The sequence below is a fragment of the Ostrea edulis genome, chromosome 5 (genome assembly GCF_947568905.1).
Source record: "Ostrea edulis chromosome 5, xbOstEdul1.1, whole genome shotgun sequence".
NCBI lineage: Eukaryota > Metazoa > Mollusca > Bivalvia > Ostreida > Ostreidae > Ostrea > Ostrea edulis.
Window position 1 is genome coordinate 81,364,389 of NC_079168.1, and position 15,032 is coordinate 81,379,420.

Sequence of the window (15,032 nt, forward strand, 5' to 3'; positions counted from 1 at the left end):
CAGATTTTATAGGCCTTAAAATATGTCTCCTATTTAGTCATTTGTACTATTTTCGATCATTTTAATAAGGTGAAATTAATAAAATGACAAATTTTAAGGTTTTTTTTGGAAGAAAATTAAGTTCTCCCAATAAAGTAAGCAAGAAATCAAAAGATTTTGTCATTTACTTCTCCTGGAGTGGAAGAAATTATTTTTCCGAAACAAGATACCGCGATTTACCTTAAATTTGAATGTTTGGGGGGGGGGGGGGGGGGGGGGGCTGCTCCCCCTCTAAATCCGCCACTGGAAGCTAATATCATCCCGTTTATCATAAAGTTGATTTGTTAGTTTGCCGTTAATGTCTATTTTCAATACAATAGCCAAGTATGAAGCAGAAGTGGATGACTCTGTGGTGTCTTTTGGGATTACAGGGATATATCATATCGACATATGAATGAAAATTAGCATTGTTAATAGATAAAACGTCATCGATATATCCAAATGTCGCATTGAAAGCGAAAGCAAGAGATTTTTTCTTCTCACAAGTGTTTGAATAAATCCTGTTTCATATGAATATAAAAACAGGTCAGCTAACAAAGGAGCACAATTCGTGCCCATGGGAATTCCAACAGACTGTTGGAAGACCTGATCACCAAAGATCACGAAGATGTTGTCAATGAGGAAATCTAGCATATGTACCGGGGTATAATGGGCTGTACATGCATATATTATAGGATTTACAGAACACACATTACAGGTTTTACAGGGTATATATTACGGGTATAACGGGCTGTACATGCATATATTATAGGATTTACAGAACACACATTACAGGTTTTACAGGGTATATATTACGGGCTTTACAGAATGTATATTACACGGGTTTTACAGAATATATATTACAGTCTTTACAGAACATATATTGCAGGTTTTACAGGACATATATTACAGGCTTTACAGAATGTATATTACAGACTTTACATAGCAGGGTATACCTTACGGGTTTTACAGAACATATGTTACAGGCTTCACAGAATATATATTATACACTTTACATAGTATATGTTACAGGCTTTACAAAGCATGTATAACAGCCTTTACTGGACACATATTTCACAGAGCATATATTACAGGCTCCACAGGGCATACAGGCACAGATTCAGCTTTCTTCGCCAGGGGGTGTCCAAAAGGCCGGGAGTCTGGAAACTCTACTGTAGACATTTGCAATTGGTTGCCGTCCGTCGTGCGTTAACAATTGAACATTTTAAACTTCCTCTTAATAGTTACCAGTCCAATTCTTTTCAAATTTGGTATGAAGCATCATTGGGACAAGGGGATATAAATTGTAAATTTCAGGATTCCAGCTCCCCTGAGACCTTAGGGGCAGGGCAAAAACTGCCCAAAATTGACCAACTTTAAAAAAATCTTCTTCTCAAGAACCACATGCATATAAGAAAAACTAAATGCATGGTGATGTAGAGCAGGAAGGCCTCTACCAAATCGTAAATTTCATGATCCCCAGGGTAGGGGTTCTGACTTGGTACATAGTGTTTATGTATAAAACACTTAAATAGCACCTTCTTTAGTGCTATTGATACTAAATTGAAAGTAAATAGACATTTAGAAAGAACAGATAGTCTTTTACCAAAACTGTAAATTTGATGATACCAGGGGTAAGGGTTTTTGTATCAGAGTGGAGCCAAAAAAGTAAATTATTAAATGTGTGAACAATAGACATTTTTAACTTCTTGATGACTATCATTCCAATTCTTTTCAAATTTAGTATGAAACATATTTGGAATAAGGGGAACATAATGTAAATTTCAGGATTCCTGCAGCCCTGGGGCCTTGGGGGCAGGGCAAAAACTGCCCAATTTTCAAAAATCTTCTCAAGAACCGCACATGTGTAAGAAAAACTAAATGCATGGTCATGGAGAGCAGGAAGGCCTCTACCAAAATTGTAAATTTCATGATCCCCGGGGTAGGGGTTCTGACCCCAGGGCGGGGCCAAGCTTGTTATATAGTGCTAAATGGATAGAGTGTCTATGTGTAAAACACTTGAATAACATCTTCTTTAGTGTGGTTGATACTATATAAACACTAAATAGATATCTAGAAAGAACAGATAGTCCTTTACCAAAATTGTAAATTAATGATCCCAGGGGTAGGGTTTTTTGCATCAGGGTGGGGCCAAAATGGTCAGTTATTAAATGTGTAAACAATAGACATTTTTAACTTCTTCTTGATAACTTTCATTCCAATTCTTTTCATATTTGATATGAAGCATCTTTAGAACAAGGGGAACATAAATTGTAAATTTCTTGATCCCCGGGGTAGGGGTTCTGACCCCAGGGTGGGGCCAAACTTGGTATATAGTGCTAAATGGATAGAGTAGGTAGTCTTTTACCAAATTTGTAAATTTGATTTTCTCCAGAGTAAGGGTTCTGACACCATGGTGGGGCCAAACTTAGTATATAGTATGTATGTGTAAGTTTGCTGATATTGTATAAAATCTAAATGCATACTTAGGAATAGCAGAAAAGGATGTACAAAAAATGGTGAATTTCATAACCCAGGGTTATGACTTAAGGATGATTCCAAATTAGTCATATATTTTGATGTTTTAATGTTAATACACCTATTATTTAAAGCCTTTCATCAGTATACCGGTATGCACTTTTGAGGGCAGTGAAGTTTTAAGAACACATCTTGTTTATACTGTTGCTGAACATTAGAATTTAGCTTAGATATTCAGAACAGAATTTTTTTTCTATATTTCATAGCCCATGGAAGTAGTGATACCTTTTCACTAGTATTCAGGTGACCGATTAGGCCTGTGGGCCTCTTATTATATATTCATTTCTGATAATAAATATTAATATTATTTAACATAATAAGTTACAGTTCTAAGCACTGCCCACCTAATTATTGATCTATTTCATACATAATCCCCAACATTATGCCGAATCATCCTTAACAAATCACTGTCGACTTTTGAAATATTAAGGGACCGATCTCAAGTACATCCTGATAAACACGACATGGTTTAGATTATCATAGTGTCGTCATAAATCGATTGATTAATGTTTAACGTCCCTCTCGAAAATATTTCACTCGCATGGAGACGTCACCATAGTCTGGCGCATGCCTGACCCAATTTCCGCTAATGTAGCGTAGCGGAAATTGGGTCAGGGCCAGACTAACGTCACCATTGCCGGTGAAGGGCTGCAAAGATTAGGCCTATGCTCGGCGCTTAAGGCCTTTGAGCAGGGAGGGATCTTCATCGTGCCACATCTACTGTGACACGGGACCTCGGTTTTAGCGGTATCTTCCGATGGGCCACCACATTTAGTCGCCTCTTATGACAACCAGGGGGTGCTGAGGACCTATTCTAACCCGGATCCCCACGGGAATCATAAATCGAGATGTTAATAAACCCGGTGTGGTTTGTTTTCCTCTCTCATCTTTCACTCCCCATCTAAATTGGTAAATAAAAATATATATACCATATCATAACATTATGTTTATAGTAAAGTAGATATATTTTTCATTTACCCATTCAGATGGAGAGTGCCTATGTTTTTGTATTTCTGTTTACAACTGCACATTTCTATCGAGTACTTTTTGTTTGCGAGGTATGTTTTTCTTCTTATGTATTATGTCATGTTTTGTTCTGATCAGTTATAAACTTGCTGATCGAGACAGGGTTTAGATCTGTCATATTTCTCAAATTTCTAAGACATGTCATAGATAATATACATCGCTGACCTAGGAAGATGTCAGATTGCCAGCTACCCAATCCATTTATGTATGTTGTTTACAAATAATGAAATATTGTATAAATCAATATCTTTGTCGTCTCTACACCTTTTCTTGTACAGGATTTCCATCACCGGGAGATTCGCTTCATTTACTGCTTACAGGGTTATTGGGTTGTAAGGACACATCTTATATGGCCTGTCAAATCATTTCAATAAAGACGCAGTACTTAACATTTGTGGTGTTGCGTACATTTTTTTTCACACTTGAGTGAAATGAAAGACAGGAATATACTTATATTGGTACATATAATGTGGGACCAGGTTACCTTAACACAAATACACATATTTACGAATAGGCAGGGGTACAGTATTAAACCCTGTATACCCCCAATGAAACAGATTAAATGTGCGTGTTTATGGACAAAATGCCCGACATTAACAAATCCTAATTAAAGAGTTAACGAGACAGGGATTGCAAAAATTATGATTATCGATTGTAACCAAAATGAAAATCGTCATCGACATAGTCTAACATGTATACATTCCGTGACCGTTTGTTGTGGCTTTGGCACAACAATCAAATAATTTTGTTTAAATAGAACATGATTGTATCGTCGATAGTTACCAAATGAGAAATTTTTACATACTTATACAGAATCAAACATAAAATCACTTTTAGGATTTAGTTTTCTTCATTTTATTATGGACTATGGAGCGCCAATTAACATAACCTCAAATAATTGAAGATATCAATTCAATTTTTGCTCTATTTAATTGAATTAATGCGCGCATTAAATCAATTATTGCTCTCATCAAATGAATTAATGCGCACTTCAATTCAATTATTGCTCTCATCAATTGAATTAATGAGAACAATAATTGATTTAATGCGCGCATTAACTCAATTATTGCTCTCTTCAATTCAATTGATGAGAGCATCATTTTCGTAGTAATATTACTCACAATAATTAATTTAGACCTCGGTATAAATAATTTGATGATCTCTTTAATTCAATTGAAGATATCTTTAATTATTTACAATGCTTTTGTATAAGGAATTAATGCGCGCATCAATTCTTTTAAAGAGAGCAACAATTCAATTAAAAAGATCATTAATTCAATTGTGGATATGTTGCTCGAACAGAATTATTGCCCTCTTCAAATGAATTAAAGATATCATTAATTCAATTGAAGAGAGCAAGAATTCAATTAATGCGCGCATCAATTCAATTATTGCTCTCATCAATTGATTTAATGCGCGCATTATATAGGGTTATTGAACTTATATTGGTGAATATTGGCACGAGTTGGCTGTGAAAATGCACGAGCTTGCGAGTGCATTTTGACAGCCAACGAGTGCCAATATTCACCTATATAAGTTCAATAACCCTTTTATTATATAACTAAAGTATTTAGTTGTTAAATTATATCCCTTTTCACTCAAACTACTTCAAAATAGACGAGAATTCATCAATATTGGGAGTGTGCAATAACAGCATGCATTTCTTAACTGTTCAATATTTAACCCGTCATTAATGCATGAAGCAAACTGATTTTGTAAATGGGGACATCATAATTTATGTACAGTAAAACATTTTGCTTAAGTAAATATCAAATACCGGCTCTGTCAGATTCGGAGGACCGTCGTCTGCCATTTTGACTTGTTTACGTCGTTACGGTAACGTCAATATTGAACGCTCATACTCGGAATGTTTCGGGCGCATACAATTTACCCAATGTAAAGTTAGCGTTCAATAAATTCTCAGGATATTGAACGCTAACATTCTCTAGATTTTACGCAGTTTTATATTAGACTATTTATTAGCTATATAATAATATCAATTATTGCTCTCTTCAACGGAATTGTAGCGCGCATCAGTAGTATAACGCGACTAGATGGCTGGTTCAACTGAGTGCAGTTTTGAGTGCGGTCCGATAGGGAGTTCAACGGAGTGCAGTTTTGAGTGTAGTTTGGAGTGCGGGGTTTTATAGACGGGTCAAGCAGTTGGCCAGGTGGCCGGGGCCACCTGGCGCGGTCAAGCTGGGCAGGTGGGAAGAGGTGGTGCTGTGTAGCAGGCGCGGTGTGGGGGAATAGCGTGTGAGCGTTTTGTATTCCTGGTGTATTCCTTTATGTTAAATTGTCAAATAAAAAGAATTAAAGAACAATTAAAAGTTTACACATTTATTCAATGAAACACATTTATCAAATCAACGAATCCAGGTTATTGATGTTGTGGAACATTCTATATGACGTTATGGAAAAACCTGCTTTTCCATGACGTCACAATAAACGCAATACACAATTCGCGTTCAAACTCCTTTGGTAACAGGAATATAAATATATATACACTTTATACACCACCATACACCGTATATCGTCACTCCTTTAACACTCTGCTCGCAATCATTATGTAAATTAGATTTTCTTACATAACGTAGTGATGATCGGGAGAAAATAGAGGGTCGATTTCAAGGTCACAATGTGAATTATGACCTTCGCGCAAATATAAAAATGTTGAGTGATTTGATACGAAATTGAAATAATATATTATTTGAAAAGAATTTTTTTCGCGTATACGGCTTATCACTTGATAACGCCTATCAATAGAACGACACCATATAGACATGAATTGTAAGATGTACGTCGTGACGTACTTTTTCGTTGTGATCTCATAGGGTGCGAAGTGCACAGATAGTTGTTTTTATATACTATAAAACTGTTCTGCTATATCCATAATAGAGTTTAGGTCCAAAGTACTTTTAGAGTAAAAATGAATTATTTTTAAATATAGAGCGTAAAACTATATGGGATCCGGGTTACAATAAGTCCTCACTTCCCCGTGCTTGTCGTCAGAGGCGACTATATGGGGCGGTCTTTCGGATGAGATCGCAAAAACCGAGATCTCGTGTCACGGCAGGTGTGGCACGACAAAGATCCCTCCCTGCTCAAAGGCCGTAAGCGCCGAGCATAGGCCTAAATTTTGCAGTCCTTCACGGGCAGTAATGACGTCTCCTGCAGAAAGATCTGACTCAAACCACACAATATAGTGAACATATGATGAAACTCTTTGCATGTTAACCGAATTCAGTTTTATAGAACTACCGAATAGCTGAGCTCATCGTTTACAAAACAAAGTCAAAGCGATTCTCAGAAAATAGCCGCGTTTCCGAGAAATGAAAACGAAAGTGCCCCGTTCTAGGGACTTTATAAATTGTTGAATTGTATTTGTGTGTTCATTTAATAAATGTGTAAACTTTCAGCCATTGTTCTTCTTTAGTGGGAGTCCATTTCTGTTATTCCGTAAGTCGTTGTGTATTCGCTCAGGCATGCTGATGAAAGTGACAACGCGAATTGTGTATTGCGTTTATTGTGACGTCATGGAAAAGCAGGTTTTTCCATAACGTCATATAGAATGTTCCACAACATCAATAACCTGGATTCGTTGATTTGATAAATGTGTTTCATTGAATAAATGTGTAAACTTTTAATTGTTCTTTAATTCTTTTTATTTGAAAATTTAACATAAAGGAATACACCAGGAATACAAAACGCTCACACGCTATCCCCCCACACCGCACCACCTCTCCCCACCTGCCCAGCTTGACCGCGCCAGGTGGTCCCGGCCAACTGCTTGACCCGTCTATAAAACCCCGCACTCCAAACTACACTCCGTTGAACTCCCTATCGGACCGCACTCAAAACTGCACTCAGTTGAACCAGCCATCTAGTCGCGTTATACTACTCGCATCAATTCAATTGTTGATATCATTAATTAATTTGAAGAGATCATTAATCAAATTAAAGCGCGCATCAATTCAGCTGAAGAATTAATGTCATCATCAATTCAATTAATGCGCGCAATAATTCAGAATTGAGGATATCATTAATTATTTGAAGAGATCTTTAATTAAATTGTTGCGCGCATCAAATGAATTGATGATATCTTCAATTATTATATACTTTCAATTTTATCTCTTCTTTTTTCTTTAAAAGTTTGCGGGCATATATCACACGATATATGCCCGGAAACATTCTGGCCCGCAAACATTACGTCACAATCAAATTTCTACGCCGTTGATTTTCATTTTTTTGGTGTTTTTCCATCTTTTACTCAGTTAAACCGATAAAGTTATTGTTAAAAATAAAATTATTGTTAGTTTCTAAATGAAATTGAAAGTACATAATAAAAAGGTTATAGACTTTGTATGGGAAATATGACGACCTCGTTTTTTGTTGCGAACGGACCTCGCAAGCTCGGTGCGTGTACGCGCCAAAAAACTCGGTCGTCATATTTTCCCATACAAAGTCTATAACCTATAATTATTTGAGTTTGTTAATTTGGCGCTCCATAAAGGACCTATTCCAACTCGGATCCCCAGGCCTAGAATAGATTTCTTATAGGCACTTCATATATTATGTACCACAGGTACTCGACGTTTTAAATATTATATACAATAATGTCTTCCTATACAAACTTCTCACAATTAATAGTTTGTTTACAGGAAGACAATTTTTTATTGTATATATTTAAAACGTCGAGTGCCTGTGATATGAAAATGTAAAACATCTACTTTTAGACACAAGTACAATCATATTTCCTCCTCAACACTAGAGACAATGATGCCTGATATGATTATATAATGATATTGTATGGCACGCCAAATTCACAAAAATGAGCTAAACATAGTTTCACAGTTGATAAACTAGGTTTATCGACTGTAAACTATAATTTACGAACTGTAAACTATAGTTAACGATTCGTTAACTATATTTTTCATCCGTAAAACTATATTTAACGGTTGTAAACTATAATTTACAAATGCTAATCCAAGTTTATCTGTCTTTAAATAAACGTTAACAATAGATTTTGCTGATAAATACAGATTCCCATTTGTAAACTATAATTTACATTCGTTAACTATAGTTCACAATTGTTAATCCTAGTTTCACAAATTGTGATACTATATTTATCAGACTTGTAAACCGTAGTTTACAATCGTGAAACCGTATTTATCAGATAAGCTATGTTTAGCAATCGCTAATGATTGTTTTTATTGTTAATTATAGTTTACGCTTGTGAAACATAGATTATCTGTTAACTATGGTTTACAGATGTGAAATATAGATTAACGTCGTTAACTATAGTTTACAGTCGATAAACCTAGTTTATCAACTGTGAAACTATGTTTAGCTCATTTTTGTGAATTTGGCGTGCCATAATATGATTATATGATGAACAATAATGTTGAATTTCTAGGTGAATTTTTTTTTTTTTTTTTAAACATTATACCCCATTTTGTTTACAATTCCTTCCGGGGCCCTTGATTACTCAATAAAATATCTTGTATACCTGATAAAGTCTCGTCTCACCGACAATGAGGACTATTTAAGACCATTGGGTAGGCCGATACATGTATATATGGAGGTCATGCTAAACGGGCAGATCAAAGAATTACTAGATTTGGATTTCCCCTACATTTTTTTAAATGGAAGAGACACGTATAATGATAAGTTGAAAATCACCGTAAATGATGGTTACGAGCCGGCGGGAGGATCCCGTCCCGAAGCACTATGGATGATCAGTTAACTCGAATGAAAATCAAAGTACCTTCTCTCGTGTTTTCTACGAAATAAGAATGAATCTGTATAGGTGGATGGAAACTAAGCAAATTATATACAGGTGAAAATAATGCATACACGTGTTCTAGAATGTCCCAGTATTGATAAAGAAAATTTATCTGCAGCGTGTCAAATGAGCATATATATTGTACGGCATCTTCGCAAGTCCAGTGTCCGATTCGCTTACTCTCATGTGTCCGATTCGCTTACTCTCAAGTGTCCGATTCGCTTACTCTCATGTGTCCGATTCGCTTACTCTCATGAGAGCAAGTGATGATTGTACGATGTATCAACTATTTTTCTGGGATTTTTAAAATTACCTATTTAACCAAACCTTATATGATATGATGTTATCGTGCCAGTTAAATGGCTAATTTAAAACACGCATAGTAAAACTAATGTATCAAAACAATGATGACCCAACACAGCCCGAAAATGAAAGACCCAACTTGCTGTTTTAACAAACATTTCTCTGGTGTTTTTGTGCAATATATGTAGTACTGCCGTGATGTCAAGTTAACTAGGGGGTGTCAAATTAATGTTAGATAGGAGTATTCCATATACCTGACAACATAATAATTCTAGTTTTTTGTTGTTGTCATAAACTCAAATGAATGGTAAAAAGGAATTGTTTTGTGCCTTTATTGATTTCAAACCGGAATTTGACACTGTGTGACATGGGGGCCTGTGGTGTTAATGGTAATTGCATTACCTGTATGAAAGAGGTATAACAGTTTTAGGTCAAGAATACGATTGAATGATGATACCTCAATTTTTTTCTTCTTTTGTAACCTTATGTACGGCAAGGAGAGAACCTGTCACCTTTTTTATTCTCTCTATAAATAAAAGACATTGAAAGGTTTTTATTAAAAGAGAACGTGGGCTTATCCAACCAATGACGTAGAGAAAAATTCACCTGTTTACACAGAACATCGATGTTATGCCGATCAAAACGTCTTTATTGCCAGAATCCGATTCCAACAAGCTATTGTTGAATTTTATTGCGAAAACTGGAAACTGGTGAAAACAACGGAAGTCGTGGTATTTTCTAAAGGACATACCCCTAAATGATAAACCACGTTGTCTTCAAAGGCAAAATAAGAAGTTATTTGAGCATTTTAAATTACATTGCAATATCGAATATTGATTGATTGAATATTGTTTAATGTCCCTCTCCAGAATTTTTCACGGTGAAAGGCTGCATAGTTTAGGCCTAAGCTCGGCGCTTACGGCCTTTAAGCAGGCGGAGGGGGTCTTTATCGTCCCACACCTGCTGTGACATGGGACCTCGGTTTAAGCGGTCTCATCCAAAGGACCACCTCATTTAGTCATCTCTAATGATAAACAAGAGGTACTGTGAGCAATGCTCACTAAGAATACCCCAATCTCCCAAAGGGTGTTGGTAATAGGTAAAACTTCAGTATTATGATCCAAAAGGTATTAAGGAACACAGCATCTCCATGCGATGAAAAAAGCTGTTAAAGAATTTAAATGGAAACCATATTGCTACTTCGATGTCCAGTGTGCGTGACCCTTGACCCCAAAATCGATAGGGAACATCTTCACCCCATGGGTAGTCCATATGTATGATATGGTGACTGTAGGTGGAAAGGATAACGCTTTAGAGCCCGGAAACCATATTGCTACTTCGATGTCCAGTGCGCTTGATCTTTGACCCCAAAATCGATAGGGAACATCTTCATCCCATGGGTAGTCCATATATAAGATATGGTGATGGTAGGTGGAAAGGATAATGCTTTAGAGCTCGGAAACCATTGCGTCTACAGATGGACGGACAGACAGACAACCCGATTCCAGCATACCCCCCACAATTTGTTGCGGGGGGTATAATAAGGGGTACAGAGGACTTATTCTAACCCGGATCTCCACGAGATCGTAATACCGTTAGCGAGACTATAAAAATGGGTATTTAGCGACAGTTAATTTTAACGACTTTATAATTTCAGGAAAGATGAACTATCACCTCCTATATGGAATACATTGTAAACGATATTCAATTTAGCGACCTCATCACTCTCGCTAATAATGCCAAAATTAAAACCTCGCAAAAATTCTGCTTAAATGGTTTTCCCCCTCGTTTATATCCCCCTCCTTCCCAGAAAACTATGTATGGATTTATTACAAAAATCTGCTCATTTGACCTGTTTGTTGATATTTGTATCACCAGTTATGATCCATGCACGTGAAATATGGGATATCATTGAACGCATACATTTACGATTTCTCAGATTCTTAACCAGAAAAGTAGTACCCCAAGTTTTATGGTATTTGGCGAGACAGGTCAATTTCCCTTGTATATAGAATACTGGGCCTTTATGCAAAATTATTTTTTGTGATGCAAATCAAACACACCCACCTTTCCATGGACACAATTTTTAAAAATTAAACTGAATGTTTCAACATTTTTACCACAAAATTACCCTTAAAACCACCTTTAATTAGTTTTACATTATTCACAACTCTTTTCTTGTAAATTCAATGAAAACATTGCCCCAAACTTCAAAACTATATTTTCATTTGTGCATTTCATGATCAATGACCGATTTTACATTGTTTTTTCTTAGAACCAATAATAGAAAATCCCACGAAAACACAACAAAATGCCACATCATTTGATGCGTCCAAATAAATGTGGATTGACCTTCGACTTTAATGGACACCCAAGTATGCACGTTTATGGTTTCTTGAAATTGTGTTACCTGTGTGCTCTATATTTCTCCCTTTTATACGTGTACTTCATAGCAGACGATATACACGTGTTGGTTTTAACATCATACAAAAGTGATAATTTACAATTCTTTTATAGGAGCAAGAGTAAGTTTTAACACACCACAGCAAAATACCACTTTATATTGAGTTCTAAAAGCTTGAATATTCATTACATTTCGTAGAACACACACTGCTTTTAACAAGAGGTCCATGGGCCACATCACTCACCTGCGTCACTTTGGCCCATCTTTTAAAATTTTCGCATGTAAAACTATTGCGACCTCAACCTACCCCCAGAGGCCATGATTTTTACAAACTTTAATCTACGCTATGTCAGGAAGCTTTCATGTAAATGTAAACTTCTATGGCCAAAGTCCTTGAGAAGGAAGATTTTCTCTATATATTTGTATGTAAAACTTTGATCCCCTATCCTTTAAGATTACATTAATTTTGATGTTTTGACCACACCCCTTATGCTCCAGGGAGGCAGAGACCACGAAATTCGCAACTTCCCCCGTATATCCATAGATGTTATATACCAAAATTGGTGAGAATTGGTTCAGCCATTTCAGAGAAGCTGAAAAATGTTTAAAAGTTTATGACAGAAGGATGACTAACAACGAACGAAAACGGAAGAAAAAAGGAAAAATGGGATCGTCTTCAAAAAAGTATTGCATTTACGAGTCTAATTTTTGTTGCAAAGATTATACGTTTTCATTTTTAGAAAAATAAAAATATATCTATAGTCTAGAACCTTACAATTGAAATTGGTAGATGGAACCTCGCTATATGCCTTTGTTAGAGCAATCAGATTTGACATGAGCATCCTTTTATTTTAGAATACAATGCTTGATCAATCTCGAGAAAAAAGTTGAAAAGTAGCACATGTTAAAAAAAAAATCGAAACACCTTGAACGTTTGTGCAATCAATGCAAACAAAGTAAAAAACAAAAAATGCCACAACCCTTTGGAACTGTCCGTCTATAAATCTACAATACGTTCTCATACTCTACTCATTTGTAACATTCCAGCCTTTTTATCATATTTTTATTTATGTATGCTTCGAGAGACACGTGCATTTGAAAAAAGCAATACACAGTAAAACAGCTCTAAGTAACATCGAAAAGTCTGCAATCATGATGAACATAACCTGATGCGTGGGTAAAATACCCCGTGTTATGGATGCGTGGGTAAAATACCCCGTGTTATGGATGCGTGGGTAAAATACCCCGTGTTATGGATGCGTGGGTAAAATACCCCGTGTTATGGATGCGTGGGTAAAATACCCCGTGTTATGGATGCGTGGGTAAAATACCCCGTGTTATGGATGCGTGGGTAAAATACCCCGTGTTATGGATGCGTGGGTAAAATACCCCGTGTTATGGATGCGTGGGTAAAATACCCCGTGTTATGGATGCGTGGGTAAAATACCCCGTGTTATGGATGCGTGGGTAAAATACCCCGTGTTATGGATGCGTGGGTAAAATACCCCGTGTTATGGATGCGTGGGTAAAATACCCCGTGTTATGGATGCGTGGGTAAAATACCCCGTGTTATGGATGCGTGGGTAAAATACCCCATGTTATGGATGCGTGGGTAAAATACCCCGTGTTAAGGATGCGTGGGTAAAATACCCCATGTTATGGATGCGTGGGTAAAATACCCCGTGTTATGGATGCGTGGGTAAAATAACTCGTTTTATGGATGTGTTGGTAAAATACCCCGTGTTATGGATGCGTTGGTAAAATACCCCGTGTTATGGATGTGTGGGTAAAATATTCTGTTAGCCTTCCCATACACTTTATGCATCCTGAAATTAACATGTAATTATGAGACAAGAGGCTCAGGGGACACAATGCTCACCTGAGTTACATTGGTCCTGCAGTTCTTTATCAAATTTTTTATTTACCCTCTTTATTCCCATAATTTTTTTTGTCCCCATGTTATGACCCCACAGTGTCACGACTTAACCAAATCTACAAACCATAGGAGTGCATCTATAACAAAATAACTAACATAGTCTTGGTGTTGTGTTATAATTAACATAGTCTTGGTGTTGTGTTATAACTAACATAGTCTTGGTGTTGTGTTATAACTAACATAGTCTTGGCGTTGTGTTCTGGAGAAATCAATTTTTAAAAAGATTTTGTCGATAGTCATGTACTACGCAAAATTTCATCCCAGATTTAAATGCCATTCTTAAAGCCAGGTGACATTTGAAAATAAAACCAGATTTATTCAGTATGGTCCTGCAACTCAGAAGAATGTTTTAAAATTTCCTACATCTATTCTTATCCAAAGAATCCATATTTTAACCCCAATCTAGCCTCAGGGACCATGATTTGATAAAATATAAATCTGCATATTACATTGGAATGCTTGCATGCTGATACAACTTATCATGGCCAGTGGTTCTTGAGAAGAACCTCCTGGGACAAATCTACAACACTACCCGAGAATGATTGTATATTAATCATAACACTGTTGTTCTTGGGATGATTTTTCAAAGTTCAAATAAAACTTAAGAATTTGTGTTGTAGCCAAAACTTACCCCTGGTAGGGCATTCCTTTGATCAAACTAGAATGCACACTATCTGAAGACGCCTGCATATTGGCATTACTAATCTTGATCCTGCAGTTCTTGAGATTTTAACCATTTTCTCCTATATATGTATTGTTATGTAAAACTTTTTATGGACCCCATCCTTCCTCACTCACAAACAAAAGGATTCACTATTTTTCTTTGTCTAGGACACTATGTATAAGTATAGACTTTAAGAATATCTTCATACTAACTGTAATCGTCTATACACAGTAGACAGTTCAGGAGAATAAAATTATCATTATTTTAATAACACCATCACCACCACCACCCTCCAAAAAAAAAACCAACCCATGGTATAAGTAACTTGCTGTTGAATGTCCCAACAAAATATTTATAC